An 18955-nucleotide genomic window follows, 5' to 3' on the forward strand; every position below is an offset into this window, starting at 1 on the left:
TGATGATGGACAAAGAAAGAACTGAGAGTGGGGAGTAGGATGAGATGTTGAAGGGGTAGGAGGTGAGGATATAAAGTTATTAGATCTTTGGAAACAGGAATGTAAAAAAGTTGGCTAATAGTGGGAGAAAAGAGAGAAAGTGATTTGGGGAGACAAGTAAGTGGGAAGACAATAAAGAGAGTAAAAAAAAAACAAACATAAAAATTAAGAAAAGTAAAAATAGGAGATAAAAGTTTATACAACCCAACTGTAATATACTGTTCAGCCATCCCAGGCTTCAAAACCTAATTCATGAAAAGTAGTTGTTTTCACAGATGTTGGGGATATAAGGGTGGGAGGAGAGAGAGAGAGAAGAATGGAAAATAAGAAAAAAAAAAGAAAAAATCTCAACAGAAAATACAAGAATTGTTTTCATTGGAGTTCAGTATTTTTCTGCTTCCCTTCTTATATCCAATAGGTGGGGTGGTCTGTTGTTTGTTGGTATCTCTACCCTCAGGATGGTGAAGGTTATTAGAGTAAGGGGTTGGTCTTGGGGGCAGTAACTTGCTGGAGGTGGGGTATAGCACTTGCCAGTCCCCGAGAGGAGACTGCACCTCAATGATCTCCTGTGGAGCCCACTCTCATGATATGGGGACCTGGCCTTATCTCCTTATATTGCCTGTAGACCTCACACTTCCTAGTCTCTAATTTAGTCTCTAAACTCTATCTCACTCATCCTCTCCCTTTCTACTTCCCAATAAGGAACCTCTCTCTCCAGAAGTCTTGTGGGCTGCGCTCTGTGGGGTGGTCACCTGTTGTGCAGAACTGTTTTGTATTGGGCAGTTCAGGGCCAGGCTTTGCAAGCTAAGAACCAGCCATGTAGCCTCAAGCACTGAGCCAAGTTAGTGGCTGTGAGGGAGAAGGGAAGAGTTGGGGACTATAGACAGGTACCTTGATATTGCTTCTATGCCCCAGCCAGTGCCCAAGCTGGGATTTGAACCAACTAAAAATGGCAACAAAGGTGTCCCAAGATGGAGGTAGCCAAGGGAGCCCCACACATTGGTGGATGGGAGTCCACATGGGAGTGGCAACCACAGGTCCTGTGTGTGGGCAGCGGCCAGGTGTCCTGTGTGGGAGATGTGGCTGGGATTCCTGCATGGGTGGGCTGCCACGGGTCTGGCATGGGTGCTAATGCTGGTGGTCTTGCTCAAGAATGGCAGCCAGAGGTCCTGCATGGGTGAGCAGCTGGGAGTCCTGTGTCAAAACTGAGTCCTAGAGACCTGTGTGGACACAGAATCTGGGATTCCTGCAAAGGAGCAGCTGTCGGGAGTCCCCTAATAACCAGCAGAGAAAAAGTATCGCCACTACTAGAATCTCAGGTCACAGAACAACACAGAATGCAGTCTCCGTCTAGCCCGTCATCTTGGATCCCATAGTGGTATTTTAAAAAACAAAACAGTAGCATTTTGATGTCTTCAGGGTGAAAGTGTTTATAAAATATCTATTTCTCACAGCATAACCAAACCCTGATTCAGTGCTCAGAGGTGTGCTATTCAGAGACATGGTACTCATCCAGAGCACCAGTGCTCACCTTTAACAGTAGCACTGCCCAGCCCTGCCCAGCCCTCCACAGCCCTACCTCCCATCTCATCCATTGCCCTATGCTGTCTCTCTATAATGCCAGGTGAGCCAACTACTTGGATGTCATTCTTGATTATTTTATCACTGCCAATTTTACAATGCCAACTTCACATTCCAGCCAATAATAATCAGCTGGGTTTCTCACCTTTGTCTATGACACTCTGAAAGGAAGGAACAACACTGTTCACAGGTGAGGGGGTGTGTGGTCTCGCTTGGTGTTTTGGGGGGTGGCGAACATGGTCGGAGATGAAAATGAGTGGATATCGATTCCCTGCTACATGACTAAGATACAATCGAGAACTTTTTTTTTTTTTGGCAAATAAAGAAAGTACTAAACAAGTTCACATCTATTTTATATTTAACCCCTAGGAGTATATCTATAACACTTTTAGCTATCAATGGTCACTGTGAAACATCTACTACTTGGGGAGGGAGAGTTAATGGGTGGTATTCTTTGCGCGGAATTCTCTACTTGATCTAAGATGGGCAGAGGATCAGATGAGCAGCTGGACCCTCAGTACCCACCTCAATACCATGGCCTCAGTCATAAGACCACACCCCTGTCAGTCCCTTTAGGCGTGTTTTTATCAGCCTGGGGATGAGGAATCCTGACCCCACCACTATTATATAAAGCCCTGGACAAAGTCTGACTTGGGGGCAATGTTCAGGATTTCTCTTTTTCTGTTCACAAAGTTCAAGGCTGTGCCATGGGAGAAGGCCCATGGGAAGTTTGAGACCCTTATGCTTCTCGCCCAGCACAACTTTTTGCTGATGTCATGACCTTGGACAACTCACTGTTCCTTCCAACCTGGACAATCTCATCTCAAAAATGGAAATAATGGGGGTAATTATACCTGCCTACCTCATAAGATTGGAAGAATCTTGTGAAGAAATATTATGTAAAAGTCCATGAAGAGGGGCTGTCTCTCAATGGCAGAGTGCTTGCCTACCATGTGCTGCGGGGCACTGGGTTTGATCCTTAGCACTGCATAAAAATAAATAAAATAAAGGCATAAAAACATGCTGCCCATCTACAACTACAAAAAAATTCTTTTAAAACATCCACAAAGAATCATCAGTGCTTTGCAAGGGTAGGACACCCCCATTGTCATTACCTTCACTTCTTCTTGGCTATGGTTAGTGCATCCCAGCAAAATGATCTAAGTCCAAAGCAAATTTCACAACCTTGCACCACTGACATTCTGAGCCTCCCATTGTAAAGGGGTGCTGTCCTGTGTGTAGTAGGATATCTCCGGGCATCCCTGGTCTCTATCAACTGGATGCCTACTCCTTCTCAATTGTAACATATAAAAATGCCTACAGACATTGCCAAATGGGCCCTGGTGGTAAAATCAATTAGAACTTACTGACTCCATTTTTTTTCTTGAGGTTACTGGGGATTGAACCCAGGACCTTGCACATGCTAGGCAACTGCTCTACCACTGAAAATTACAAGCCCAGCCCTCCTGGCCCAGATATGAGATGGAAAGAGGAAGAAACCCTGAAGCTCTTTGGGCAGTGTGGTGACTTCTCTCCTCTGAACATCTGAGCAACATGAACCATGTTGTTGTAATTATTTTACCACAATTGGGTCATTATTTTTACTTTTTTCATAGTCTTACATTGTTTCTCATTGTTTTTACTTGCATATCTTGAGCAGGAGTCAGAAAAGATAGCTGTAACATCCTATTGTTTTATATTGTATCTTTTTGCTCCTTTTTCCAAACACACTTGCTCTTGGACACCATCAGACCAGGTAACTTTTACTCCTGTTGTCTCTCCCAGATCATTCACTGTGTTTTATATCAACTCCCTCTGTCCTTTGTGTGGAGATCACACTACCCTCTTAAACCTCTGGTGATCTGCATGCCATAACCCAGAACTAGCAATCAGAGTATATTGTAGAGCTCTTCCTGGATCTTAGCAATTCCCTGAGCAACTCTAGTATCTACTTACCTGGAAAGGACACAATCCAAACTGTTATCAAAGAAACCCACCTTCCACCTTGATAAGGCCACCAAGAAGGTCACCACCCTTGGGGGTACTAATGGGAGAAATCCAGACCTTATCACCATGAGTCCCTCTCTGATTTTGTGTCCTGCTTCATCCCCTCCCAAAAGATAGGTGCCTGTGGGTATCTAACTAGTTGTGTTCCATCTTGTTCAGATTTCTAAACTTCATGCTAAAGAATCACCTTTACCTTGCAACCATCCTGGCCCAGGCTAAGATGCTAGTTCCATCCCCAGGGATTTTTTGTCATAATCCCTGACCTAGTGCTGGCTCCTAGAACCCCACTATGTGTGGAATCCCATATGCCACCCTTCTCCCCTCCAAGGAAAAATGATAGGACATCTATAGCACTTTAACAAGAATAAATGATTCCAAAAATTCAAGTACCAAGACACAAAATTCCACCCCTCAACACATCATGAGTTAGCTTCCTTTTTCTGTATTCTTATCTAATCATTGTTCATATGTGATCATAGTGTTCATGCTAATTAAGGTATAAATATAATTGTGTCCTGCCTTTTCATGGTTAATGTTATATTGTAAACATATTTCATTTTGCTTTAAAAAGTACTGTTTTAATGAGCACCTAGGTTTCCATGGAGTATTTATAAACTTCTTTACTTAACCATCCTTTTTTTCTTATTGAAATTTAATCCGCAATTGACACCCAACATGCTTCAGAATTCACAACTTTTTTCCCCTAAATTATTTCCTTGGAATAAATTCTTGGAAGTAGGACTCTCAGAGTTCAAGGATATGCATACTTCATGACTTTTATGTAGATTGTCAATCGATTACCCAAAGCGTTGTCCTAAATGACCCTGACATGAACCATGTTGTTGTAATTATTTTACCACAATCAGGTCATCATTTTTACTTTTTTTCATAGTATTACATTGTTTCTCATTGTTTTCACTTGCATATCTTGATTATTGAAGACAAGTATTTTTCCCTATGTGAATGTTGCATTTCTACTGAAGAGTCCATGGAAAGGACAAAGGAAGGGATTCATGCCCCAAGTCTTACTAGAAGACACTCAGAGTCCCACATTAAGTAAAAATGTTCTGTCAGAATCTCTTCTTAGCCTTGTCACTGTCTGTCTATATTTTGTGATTGTTGTTTTGGTCTTTTTCTCATCTTATCCTCCCATGCAATAGCCAAGTTGCTGACATTTCCCTCTTCCCAACAAAGCCTCACATTTATGCTTTTAATCTCTGGAACAACTCAGTTCAGCCCAAGACTTATAAACCCACGTCTAGAAAGGCTCAAATGTTCAATGGCCCTAAAGGTGAAACTTGCAGCAAACATAGAAGGCAGTTAGCAACAGTGTTTTGTGACTCCTGGGTCAAACCCTTCACAACTGGAAGTTATCAGCAGAACTTTTGTACAAACCAAAGATTTAGAAAATTTTCTGCCTCATCATAAACTCCTCACTGAAGAGAATCCATGTATGCCTTGCCATCTTGAACTAAAAAGCCACTTGGAAGAACTGTACCTTGCTTCTGAGAGAGTTGATAAAGTGTAGATATAACAGTAACAACAATTATAATATACTGGCTCATATGCCAAGCACCACTCTAAGTGTTTCACATATATTAACTCATTTAATCCTCCCAAGAATTGGATGAGGTCTTATTGTCTCCACTTGCAGGTAAGGAAATTGAGACACAAAGTTCTCTTGGAGCTCAAGTCTGTCTGTAGCACTCTGATACCTACCATTTGAGTCACTGATAATTCTGTAGCTGACTGGACACTAAGCCCAGCCGGTTGAGGGAGAAGCATGCAGGGACCAAGCAGCTCCTTGAGTTTCTCCGTCTGTCCATCACAGATAGCTCTGTGGCTGGCTCTTCACACCAGGCCATTCAGGAGGGAAGTGTGCTTGTAACCACAGTGGGCTCAGACCTTTTCCATTCTCAGATGCAGGTCTTTAGAAGCACACTAATGTCCTCCTTCTCTTTGTTGGCTAATGTTAAGGTCAGAACAAATGTGGTAGGATAATGGGTCTTAGTCAATACTGCTCAGGAGTCACGTTTTGCTGCTTTTAATGCTTCCTTAAAAATCAATCCCATTGGCATTAATAGAATGCTTTCATTAAAAATATATGAGACATACTGAGTGGCATATGAATGGAAAATAAACATTATGAGATGAAGTCTGTGACGGCGCAGAGTCTACCCTTTAATGGCCTCTGTTTTTATCCAAACTATCAGGCTGTCACTCTGATTACTGCTAAATAATGACAAGTTTACTAGTGCAGAACTGGCAGCATCTGAATGGCAGCACCACACACCAGAATGGACACTAGTCTTAGAGGGATGCCAATGGGAGGAGGTCCCTTCATCTCTCTCAACCTTTTGCTCTCCTTTACGAAATACAGGTGACTAAAATTCCTCTAGCCAGAAAATTTTGGTCCACCCAAAACCAACACAAAGATATCTATAACAGCTTTATTCATAATTGCCCAAACTTGGAAGCAACCAAGATGTCCTTCCACAGGGGACTTACAGGGCAGTGAAACTATTCTGCATGACACTACAGTAGTGGGTACATGTCATTATACATTTATCCAAACCCATCAAATGTGCAGCACCAAGAGCGAACCCTAATGTCAACTGTGGATTTTGGGTAATCACCACAGGTCAGCATGGGTTCATCACTTGTAACGAATGGACCTCTGCGGCATGAGATGTTAACAGATACTGGTGGAGGCCATGAATGTATGGGGCAAGGAGTATATGGAATATCTCTGTACCTTTCCCCATATTGGCCATTTTAGTCATGAAGCTAAAACTGCTTTAAGTTTTGTTTCCTAAAACAAAATCAGATAATAGCATAGATAATAGCATAGATACCTAAATCTTGTTTTCAACCCTCAAAGACTCAGGGAATTTTGCATATCATATTCTTATGTAAGTCTCAGTTATTTTGACATCCAAGTGTGGATTACAATTATGGGGTTGATAAAGGGTGTCAGGTAGGATAGATAAAGACAGTTTTCCAACCAGGGCATGCTACACATGCATGCTACATATGCACCTGCCTCTCAGTAACTTTATAAATTGGAAATAACAAGTTAGAAAAGAATGGAGATCATTTCTATTCTCATGTTGTATCTTTTTTTTTTCTTAACATTCCAAAGGTGGAGTGCTGGTCCTACAAATTATCCTTCCTTCCTTTAGTGAGGGACTCCAAAGCCTACTATTTGTTTCCAAGGTGATAAAGAAAAGAAACCACGTCAAGAATGTTCAGTCAGCACTGGTCAAATACTTTAAATGATAAACTACCCTGTGAGCATATCACATGAGTTCTGATGGCTTGTATCTAAAAAAAAAAGAACCATTCAAATGAGATTGGGCCATATAATTTCAGGTCCCCCAAAAAGTAGACACTTACTGGGAATGTTAGGGAGGAGTAACACCATCACACAAAGCGAGATTGAAGAGGGTAATCTTCAAACTGTCGTGCAGTTTCACAAAATCTCTGCCTACTCTTCAGGGGGCAGATTTCCAGAAGGGCAGAAATGACATGGCTATACTACCCATGCAAGTTTTGTCATTGGATGAGGACTGTCCAGGAAGAGTGTAGAATCCACTAGATTGTTTCAGTGGATCCTAAAGCAAGGTGGCCATTTTGGGTGGAGCAAGATGATGTAACAGAGAAGAAGCAAGAGAAGATGTCGGTGAGAGACTACATTATGTAGGGTCCTTTAGACATTGTAAAGTTCAGCTTTACTTTGATAGAGATAGGATCTATTTGTGGGTTTTGAATGTAGCAAGGATATGACCCTTTTTTATGTGCAAAGAATTAATGTAACTGCTGTGTGGCACCATGGTGGATAAGGTTAAAGCAGGAAAACCTGGGGAAGATGAAATTGCAGTATTCCAAGTAATAAATAATGGTTATTTGGACCACAGCCTTGACTGAGCAGGTGGTAAGACGTAAAATTCTGGAAATATTTTATAGGTCACCTAAAAGGAATGTTTTGCATTTGGATCATGTATATATTTCTGTTAAATTTTATTTTATTTTGTTTTTCTTAACAAGAGGTTTTTGAGAAAAAAATGTCTATGTATTTTTTCAATTTTTATTGCTATGTTTTAGACTTTAGTCTTTATTCACCTTTTTAGAGGCATTTTTAGGGAACTCAATTCTGATTTGAAAAGAGTTTTTTAAAAACACTTGCTTCTTTGGCTTGCTGCACAAATCATTATTCTAGGAATTCTTTGAATTACTTGATCAGCTTATATTATTTTTTATGTCTTTTATTATCCTTTTCCTTGACTTTTCCCTCACTTTGCTAGAACATAGTCTTGGACAATTTCTTCAACAATGGTTCACAGGAGATAGAATCTCCCACTATTTAAAAACCTTAAATTACTTTCATTCTACCTTTTCTCTTGCTTATAGTTTGGCTGCATATAAAATTCAAAGATCAAAATAATTTTCCTCAGAAAATTCACAATTTAGTTCTGTTACCTTCTAAGTTCAACTTCCATTTGTGGAAAATATGATTCTATGCTTGTTCTTGCACGTGATCCAATGTTGACTCTTGAAAGATTTTCAATTATTTCTTTATACATAATATCCTGAAATTTCACATTCTTGTTCAAAGGTGTAGATTTCATTGTTGTTATTTTTGCTGGGAATGAAGGGGTTCTCTGTATTTGAAAAATCCTGTCTTTTTCTCAGAGTAAATGATGTTTCTTGCTTTGAATACTATTGATTAGTTATGAAAGATGTAACACCTTTCTGTGATGTTTATGTTATTGATGGATCACTCTCTCCTAACTCTTTCTTACCTTTTACTCATACATGTCAGCTTGTATTGTTTTTTTTTTTTTTATTTGGACCATGCAGCTATTTAATTTTCACATATCTGTGTTTTCTCCCCAATTAGGTTGCAAGCACTTTGAAAACAGGCAATAAGTCATAGGAGAAATATATCATCCTCCTAAAACCATGTTGGGCAAATGGTTCATTTAAAGAATTTAAATTTTTTTTAGTTGTATATGGACATAATACCTTTATTTTATTTATCTATTTTTTTATGTGGTGCTCAGGATCAACCACTGAGCTACAATCCCAGCCCATCTAAAGTATTTTAATGAAGTACATTTTCTAGTTCCAGCTCATTGGCATGAGAAAATTTAACTCATACTATGGGGAGGACTTAGAGCATTTCAATGACACTGAAAGTTAAGAAGAGAACAGGGAAAAGAAGACTGACAATTGAAAAGGGAGAATCAGGACAGATCCCTGTGCAGAGAACAAGGAACGAGAACACTTCAGAATTGAAGACAAGGGTGAAAAAGCGTGCTGTAGCTTCATGTAGCATTCAGTGTAGATGGAAGTGAAGTTGCTTACAGTAGCAGAACTAAACTCCTGTGTATCACCGCACCCCACCTTTCTTTTGTGCACATACTCCAAGCATCCTTCATATTCAATGATAACTTCTATACTCAGTTCTAGGTTTTAAAAAAATGAACAAACAGAATGGTTACTATCTTTAAAGAAAGTTAATGACTGGGAGGTGACCTGGGGTAGGGAGTATTTTCAAGTAGCTGGTAATGTTCCTTCTTATGATCTGAGGACACCGATATGTTTTTGTTGGGAAATTTATGAAGATTAAACCATATGACTTGTGTACTTTTCTCAGTGAGTAAACAAAAGTGTACATTAAAAATAATTAAGGACAATCCCTGCTCTCAAGGAGTTCTTTATATAATGAGATGAGGAAGGGGGATTTTCCTGTTAGTGTTCTGTTTTGAGCACTCAGAAAGTCACACAGCTGGAAGAGAGGAGGACAGAAAAGAGAATATTCGCCTTTCCAGCGCTCAGCAAAATATGCATCCCATGTGTAGGCAGGGCTCCGAGTGAATTTTGTGGACTCTGTCCCTTATTCTTCACAAGCTTTCCCTTGAGGGAAAATTTTCATCACTATGACACAGTAAGTTCTTTTGCACTCTGATATTCCCCCAAGTTGGATTCCATACTGGGAATATTCATCAGCTGCAATGGAGATTATGGTAGATGCTGCTAAGGGTCAGACCAACTGGCTGGTCCCTCTTTGACCTTCTGGGATGTCTGCTCATCATTGATAGTGACTACATTTAATTAAGTATTTACTATGTACCAGCACTGGGTTTAGGTCTTTGCCAAATAAGTTCATTTAGCCCTCATTGCAACTCACTGGGGTAGGAATTATTGTGACTTACACTTTGCAAGTTAGGAAACTAAATGTCACATGGCTACTAAGTGGCAAACCCAGGACACAGATCTGGAACAAGCTGACCTCAGAACCCATGTACTTAACCTCCAAGCTGGATTTCTTCTTCATGAGGAAAAGCAGTTGGGTTTACTATTGTTACATAACAGGTCTGATCCTGCAAGAGAGTCAGCAAAGAGCTCTGTGAAGGGGTTTGCCCATTTGGAAAAGTTTTAGTATACAAGTTGTTCCATAGTGGCTCATCGAGTTATTAAATAATTTCTCTTCATGTTACTGTGGGCCCCAGCCAGGAAAGCCCAAGCCCCCTGACCATCCTGGAAGCAGTAAGTCCAGGCTGCTAGCATTCAGTGTCCTTCCAATCACTGAGGCCACTCAGCCCATGGAGAGCTCATTTACTGGAGCTCACTGAGTACTACACAAACATCATCCGGGGAGATTAATTGGCTGTTAAAATCTGATTGCTTTGAGGTCTCTTGTTGATAATTTGAAGGGGAAATGCAGTCAGTAGGCTGCTCCATCTGCAGCTTCTGTAGCAGTTCAGGCTGGGGACAGGGGTGCTTGTGCATAACCTAATGACCTGAAAGTGGTCATTAGCTGCATCAATTATAGACTGTGTTTTCCCAAAGCCCACCTTGATTCCAGGTTTTCCAAAGCTGTAATCAATCCAAATTAAACTGTTTGAGACATTCAATAGAACAACTGGCTGTCAACTATTTTCTCTTTGGCAACTTCCAAAGCTTAATCCTCTGGACACCAAAGGCAATTTTTAAAATTTTAGTATTTGTGATACTTCCTGTCACCTTATAGGTTAAGTTTGCAAGTTCAGCATCCAAAATGCTGTTTGTTTGTTTGTTTATTAAATTCTAAAAGCATCTATTAAGGAGCCACTGATGAGCCAGGTTTATAAGAGAAACAGCCCTCACTATCCGTTGTACCTAAGAGTTTGCAATCTAGGGAAATGAGCAGATTACAGAATAAGGAGAATACAATGAGATATGTGTTAGAACAGGTATGTGCACAGTAATGAGGTACCTCAAAAACATCTTACTGTTCCTAAGGTGTGGAGGTGTCAAGAAAGGATTTGAAGAGTGGATAGCATTTGAGCTGAAGAGAAAAAAAAATACATGGAATTCAAACAGGATGTTCCCAGAATCTGAGCAGTTTGACATGTCTGGGACTTAGGCTGTCTGGGTGAGAAGCTGAACAGAAGGTTTGCTGGTACTATGAGGAGCTTGACTTTATGCTGTAGTTAGCAGAGAACTTGTGGCAGGACTTTGGTGGTCAAGTTGTCATGGAAACCAATGGATTTCTTTCATTTTTGCCAAAGAAAGTCTTCTAGCTTACTGGAGATGAATGTGTTCTTTTCTATAATATTAGAATTCTATACTTTAATGACAAAATTAAACAGAGAGTTAGAAATATGTGTGAGAAACTCAGGGAATGATTAGGTTTAGAGATATAGATTTTGGAGTCCTCTAAATGTTTCTATTTTTTAATCAAGGCTGTTGGAGTGAATAAGTTCACCCAAACAGAATTTATTTAAAAAAAAAAACTAAGAGAGTAGAGGAAGCTTGAAAAACAACAAAAATAAAAAATACCTAATGATGGCCATATCAGAACATAGGAAAATGTCATATAAAAATTATGAAACTTTGTTAATGGGTAAAAAATCAAATGTAAAATATCAATTCCCTGCAAATAAAACTGTACAATTCAGGTTATTTTAACAAAATTCCATATGGAATTGACTTGAAATTTGATAAAAAGTAGTTGTAAAGATTATCTCGAACTGTGGTTATTAAAATGTGATATGAAACCCCTGAATGTACCCAACACCTTTCCAGAGAGGTTCTTCCAGGTCACAGTTATTTTCATTAAAGTAAGATGCTGTTTATTATTTTCATTTTTAGTCTCTCCCAGGTGAACAATGTAGTTTTCCAAAAGCTATGATTTGGAATGGTGTCATCATCTGACAGCTAATAGGTTGTAGATCTGTGGATTTGTGTGCCTTTCAAAATAGCCAAAGGTAGTAAGTAGAGAACTAATGTATACATTCTGACTAACTCAGTTTGTTTCCTGTACTTTTACTGTGTTCTGCTGTGATCTTATTATTTCCTATGTACTATTCGTCTGCAATGACATCTATCATCCTATACATCATTACTTAAAAATATCAAAGTTTTCCTTGTTCCTATGCAAAAACAAATGAGAAAAAAACTAACCAGATTTTGTAATAATACTTCACATTTTTTGGAAAAAAATTCTAAATTCTTTCATTTTACCTAAAATTCATTTAAATTTTTTTTCACAGTGAGAAGTTGTTATCTTTAGTAACTCAACAGTAAATCAAGCATATATGATATTGACCTCCTTCTTTGTTTAATACTTGTTGATGATGCATTATAGCTATACATAATAGTACCATTTATTTTGGTACTATTATAGGTATGTAATATAATTTGATTCATTTCAATCCTCACTACTTCCATTTTCCCTTTCTTTCTCTTCCTTACTGCTCCTATTCCTCTCCTAGATTGGTCTTCCTCTATTTATATACTTGATTTTTTTATTGGCATATTATAGATATGCATAAAAGTGGGAATCATGGTGATATAGTCATACATGCACGTAGCATGATTTGGTCAATTTCATTCTGTAGTTTTTTCCTTTCCCATTCTTTCTCCCTTTCTCTGATCCCCTTCCTGTAGTCCACTCTTCTCCTTTCTGTTTTCATGGGATCCCATTTTTAATTTTTTTTATTATTTATCTCTAACTTCTGTATATGAGAGAAAATATTTAACCCTTGACTTTCTGAGTCTGGCTTATTTCACTTAGCACAATGTTCTCCAGTTCTAACCATTTACCAGCAAATGACATAATTTTATTATTGTTTAAGGCTGAGTATTGTCTGTTTATGGGCACCTAGGCTGATTTCATAATTTGATTATTGTGATTTGTACTAGTATAAACATTGGTATGCCTGCATCATTACAGTGTACTGATTTTGAACATTTTATTCAAAATTAAAATAAAAATTGCTTACGACTTAGTTTTATTATATTTATGGATGGTTCATTGGCTTAAAGGAGACTAGAAGACCAATTTTCTCAACCCCCAGGTGCATCATCTAAGTTTAAGGACGCTGATGAAAAACTAAAGAGACATATCAGAGAAACTGCTGACTCGTGATAAGGAGGAGTCTATGACAAAGAACCTGGGGAAAACTATAAGTAAGAAACAGTATGACAAACATTCTTCTTCCTTGGTTTTATAGATTTTAATAATTTACACTTTTGTGTTTATGTAACAATGTATTTTCAAGTAATATTTGGTGCCTGTTAAGTTGCTGCATCATTTGGAAACCAAATGTTTAAAGAAAACAGAAGTTGAATATGTAAGTAGGCATGATGAGCTTTTTGAGAGCCAAAAATTGTGTTTTACAGCTTTTCAAAGTAAAACAATAAAGCCTCTGAAGCATCTTACAGGGTAAATTATCACTTTGCATTGGCTGAAGAAGTGCACAAAGTAATGGAGAGAATAATAAACCCTCACACATTGGCATTGCTGAGTGCTACTGAATGTTTTTATTTTTATTTTTTTGAAATTATCATGGTGTTGCTGTTTTCGGATGAAATCTGTGATGACACAAATGACACAATTGGATGTGACTTAAAATTTTTTAAATAATGAAATATGTCAACATTCAGAAAACCTGCATAACACAGTGAATTAATATTTTCCAAATCACTAACACACAACATTATAAAACTGTGGATAAAAGACTCATTCAAAGGATGAGGTCAGATATTAGTGTAAAGAGTACAAACTTGATTGATAGTGATTTCAGATGCCACATTGCAAATAGCCTTTACGATGCCACCACTTATTGACTTTTGGTTTAGTATCAAAGAAGAATGTCCATATTTCCTGTAAAACCTGTAAACATACATATCCCTTTACAACTCACTTATTCAGCATGAAGTTAGATTTTCTTCATATGATTTAACCAAAACCACATATGGCATTATGTAATGATTCAAATAATAAGTGATAAATCAGATGTAAAAATTAAGCAATCTTTTAATATAAAGCCAGACCTGAACGGGATTTCCAAAACTGTAAAACAATATCTCTCTCCTTAACACTACTGTGCTTTCGAAATTGTAGCCTTTATTCTAAAATTATGTTATTTATATTAACATATGGTGATTATATTGGACTTATTTTAAATTATTGAATAAATAAGAATTTTAAATTGTTCTGTTTTAATTCCAAAAGGGAAATATCAATAGGTAAAAGACAGAGAAACAGAAATTCTTTGAAGTCCTCAGAAGTGTTTAAAGGTGTAGAAGTCCTGAAATGAAACATTTTGAGAACCATTAATCTGAAAGAACAAATGTATGAGAATATTCAAAAAATTTTTTGAGAAGGAATAAGAAAAATAATTTTTTTCTCAGTTTTAAACCACATTATAATATAATACAACCATGTGATGTGACAACAGAAAAAACATGGTCCAGAATATCTGTAAACATCCAGGAACTAAAAAAAATAACATTTTAAATGGGGAAGGCAGATTATTTAATAAATGGAAGATATAATGTTATATTTCTACCTGATTCCATTTCAGAATATGCTTCTTTTCTACCTTTCCCTTTGTGCCAAAATAATTTAGAGATATCCCAAATGTTTAACTGTATTTTAAAAATTAAAATAATGAATAACAACATAGGTATTTTTCATAATCTGTAATAACCCTGCCTCCAAAATACATATAGTGGAAGAACAGTAAGTATGATAATTTGGAAATTAAAAATTTTTTACAATTAAAAAATTTATTAAAAAGTAATAAGGCAAAATATAGGGAAAGTATTTGTAATATATTTTAGAAAGGGCTAATAAGCTTAAACCCTAAGGAGTTCTCATTAATTAATAGGCAAAAAGATAATCACTCCAAGGGAATAAAGTAATGATTCAAATAATAAGTTATTCAAAGATCTAAGAATCACATTAAGTTTCTTCTTACTAGAATCAAAGAAACAGAACATTTAAAATAAGTGTCACTTTGTATTGATTTTATTAATTAAAATATACAAAGACTATATTTTAAAATGTTTTACCCAATATTGTTTTCATTAGGAAAAAATAAACCAACCTATTAATTAGTCATCAATAAGAAATTATTTCAATAAAACATGGTGTGACCTTACTAAAGAATACTATACAGTGGCTGAAAACAATAACAGTCTCCATGGCAACGTGCCCATGACAAACTAGTAGCTGCAAACATTACACTATATATTGTTATGTAAAGTATGGACCATATGTGGAAGGCATTACTAGCACTTCCAATGTGCAGTCCTCGCCCTCTTCTAAGCATGGGGAAAACCATCTTTTTCAGTTTCATTGAAGTTGGGTGGGATCATGGGACTAGTTCTGGCCAGTGAAGTAAGCCCAGAAGTGACTTGTGTCATTTCTGGGCTGATGCCGAATTCTCTAATCTTTCTTCCCCTCCTGCAGCAACCAGGAAGACCACGTGATCCAGATGGCACAGTCACAAGAGAGCGAGTCTGCTCACTTGGCTCGTGCATAGCGGTGTAGAGCAGAGGCCCTGCCAACCTGTGCTGGAAAAATATCATGAACTAGGAATAAATCTTTGTTTTATTAAGCCACTGAGAATCCAGAGTTAATTTACTGCTGCAGTAAAACTTAGTTAACATGAACAATACACAATTTTTTAAATATAATTACAGCAAATGGAGTGTGCACACGTGTGTGTACTTGCATGTGTGTGTGTCTGTGTGGTCTTAGCAAAAAATATCTGTAAAATTATATTCCAAACTATAAATTATGACTTTCTCTGGATGATGGATATTCATAATTTTAATTATATTCTCTTTTCTTTTTCCTGAACTTTCTGCAATAAACACATATTACTTTCACAATCAAAAACATGGAAGCTATTTCCATTTTGGAAAATAAAAAGCACACTGATAATATCTCAGGGGAATTATCTCAGTCGTTTTAGGGCTTATGTCTACACTCATTCAGCTGTTATTTGGGAAAGATTATCATCTTCTAAATATGCTTTTCTCAATAAACAAGCATATCATGTTTGAATAGGAATGTGTTTTCCTTTTGGACTAGAACTGAGAAGGGCTAGCAATGAGAAGGAATATGATTGCCAAAGTGGGTGGATGTGATATCAGGCAGGCTAAGAACAATAGTCTACAAAAGTAAAGAACTTAGACAGGAGGAACAGAAGAGACAGAATGAAACCGTGGGGCCGACTGACCCAATGTTTCTTAACTAATCTCCACCATACCAGGTAAGGAGCTATAGTGACCACCAGTAAAGCAACAGTATTGTCAAAGTCCATGAAACCAGCCCCATAAATTAGAGTTGTGTTCCTTCATACAATATTAATTATTTTATGACAGTTTGTTTGGGTGTGGTGCTGGGGATTAGAACCCAGGGTCTTATGTATGCAAGGCAAGCACTCTACCAACTGAGCTGCATCCCCAGCCTGTGACAGAGTTTTTTAATAGTTATATTTTCTACAAGATAGGAAATCAAAGTGGAGACTTGGATGCCATTTAAGAAAGACTCCATCCACAAGCTCCAGCACCGCCATTTGCTCAGGGATTCTCAAGGCAGGAAGAGTTGAGGAAGTTTGACATGGTATAATAAAGACTAGATGGCATTCCAAGGCATTGCATGAAGACGTAGTCTAGAGGAAAGGTTGTGAGATGTGAATGAGTCTTGGTGCCATTTGTTTTTGTTGTTGTTTTTTACTCTTCCCCATGGACTAGTAATTTCAAATTTCTGGAATCTTTAGAATTTTCCAAACTGTTAATTGTCCATACTAACTTCTGTTTTCTTATAGTAATCAGTTAATATCTAAAAGACAGTGTCAAGGGGGTAAGGGCCAAGGTTCTGAACTGTCCCACCCCTTGTACTTGTCTTGATGATGTTGGAGAGAGAATGCTGAAAACCACATTTCAGCTCTGCCAATTGCTACCTTTTAGGTCTGGCAACAGAAAAAAATGGGAAGAGGGTTGGCAGATAAAATACAGGGCACTCAAATACATCTGAGTTTTTAGGTCAAAAACAGATACAATTTTACTCTAAGTAGGTCCCCATGTTGCTTGGAACACATTATTACTCAAAATTCATCTGCTGTTCATCTGAAATTTAAATTTAGCTGGGCATCCTGTATTTTTATTTACTAAATCTGGAAACCCTAAGAGAGAAAAGGGGTGACTGTGGCACACAGACTTCCTTCTTCACCCCAGCAGTCACAGTTTGTTCCAGTAGAAACAACTGTAACCAGGGTACAGTTTGCAGACCCAGCCTCATTTCACATCTCGGGAAAACCAGCACCAGATGGCCAGTGTCCCCTTCTTAAAAGTGTGGGTCCCAGTATCCAGGTCTCTCCTCCAAGTTCAGAGACAGTGGTCCCCCCTAAGTAGTGCCTTCTTCACACCAGTCTGAGCTTTGATTCAGAGATAATTCCACTTTCTTCCCCCTGGTCTCCTAGCCTTGGGGATGGTAGCTGCTTCACACAGTTGCTACTTCTCAAAACACTAAAAATATAAGTTTTTTCTTTTGGCAGTTTTAGTTCCTTAGCAACTAATGAACAATTACATTAATGTTTCTTTTTTTCTGTTAAAATACCTGATGTGGTTCCTGTCTTTGGCCTGGACTTGCCTAATACAACTTTATGTAGATAATTCTGGGGACAAGCATGGAAAGAACTAAATGAAAAATGAGTGGTGATACGGTTATAAAGCAGAGAAAAGAAGCAGAATGGGTGTGTGGATGCTATGTAGGGTACAAGAAAGGATGCAAAGGAAATGACTTTGGAAGAGACGAGCTCTAAGAGTTGTCATGCAGAATGTCATAGAGGATCCTGTAAAGAGGGCAAGAATGAATGAGCTCCAGGGACCAGTATCCAAGTAAAGAATAGTTGATGCTAGAACATGGCACTGATGCAAACAGAGTACTTGACCTGAGCAAATCACAAGAATGAGTGAGAAACACAAAGATGGTTCTTGGGGTTGTGGTCTACATGTAGCACTGGAGAGTAAGCTCTTCCCCTTTCCCGCAGAAGCCAGGGAAGTTAGGAGGAGCAAGGTTCTCGTCTAAGTCACCCAGAGCCAGCACTCAGTAGAAGGTGTAAACTCAATAAGGAAAGCATTCAACGTGTTTAGAATTCCCAACTTCAGGTCCCAGGAAGAAGAGCAGGTGTAACTGGGGCCTCAGAGAAGGCTGAAGAGAGCAGACAAGGCACATGAAGGGCAAGCAGTGGAAGGGAAGGAGCATCTGGAAGGCATGTGGTAGGACCAACATCCAAGGGTCACTGACTTCCAGCTTAGAATGTCTGTGGGGTCTGGAGCAGAAGTGTTGCTGCGGATCCCTTCTCTGGTCTTTCAAAACTCCTCTATAGAAATATAAAGTGGCAAAAGGAAAACCACTCCTCCCTTATTGTGCAGCCCCTAAGAGTGACTAAAGATAATTGCCTCTAGCTTTGGAGAAGTGGTCATCAGCTCTGCGGCAGGCAGAAGGTAGCAACTTTCCAAAGGGGCTGTATTGGTTTCCTATCACTTCTGTAACAAATGACTCTGTGTTTTAAAACAGCACACATTTGTGGTCACGTAATTCTAGAGGTCAGAAGTCCAATATGGGTCTCAATGGGCTAAAATCAGAGTGTCAGCAGGGCTGCCTTCCCTCTAGGGCATCTGGGAGACAAGCTGCTTTCTTGCTTTCCCAGCATCCAGAAGCCACCCAAATTCCTTGGTTCTGACCTGCGTCATTCTGATCTCTGCTTTCATCATCACAGACTGTCAAGAAGACTTGAGTCTTCTCAGATCCTCCTAACATCCCTGTTGCACTTTTCAGGGCTTTTATCATCTTGGCACTGCCAAATAACACAGGACAATCTTCTCTCAATAGTTATAACCTTAATCATATCTCTTAAGTGAAGTCTGTTTTGCAATATAAGGTAACGTAATCACAGATTCCAGGAATTAGGATGTGAATATTTTTGTAATAGGCAGACATTATTCTGCCTATTATAAAGAACCATGAGAGACTTTC

General features: G+C 38.4%; 1 long non-coding RNA gene across 2 annotated transcripts in view; it reads left to right on the plus strand.

Moving 5' to 3' along the window:
• Positions 1 to 16768, plus strand: part of LOC125612475 — a 29683-nt gene extending 12915 nt beyond the window's left edge. For both annotated transcript variants that reach the window (XR_007342806.1, XR_007342807.1), the window contains 2 exons: positions 12975 to 13086; positions 15377 to 16768. This is a non-coding gene — a long non-coding RNA (uncharacterized LOC125612475). The remainder of the gene's footprint in view (positions 1 to 12974; positions 13087 to 15376) is intronic.
• The last annotated feature ends 2187 nt before the right edge of the window (positions 16769 to 18955 follow it).

The sequence above is a fragment of the Marmota marmota genome, unplaced genomic scaffold (genome assembly GCF_001458135.2).
Source record: "Marmota marmota marmota unplaced genomic scaffold, marMar, whole genome shotgun sequence".
In the NCBI taxonomy this organism is placed as follows: domain Eukaryota; kingdom Metazoa; phylum Chordata; class Mammalia; order Rodentia; family Sciuridae; genus Marmota; species Marmota marmota.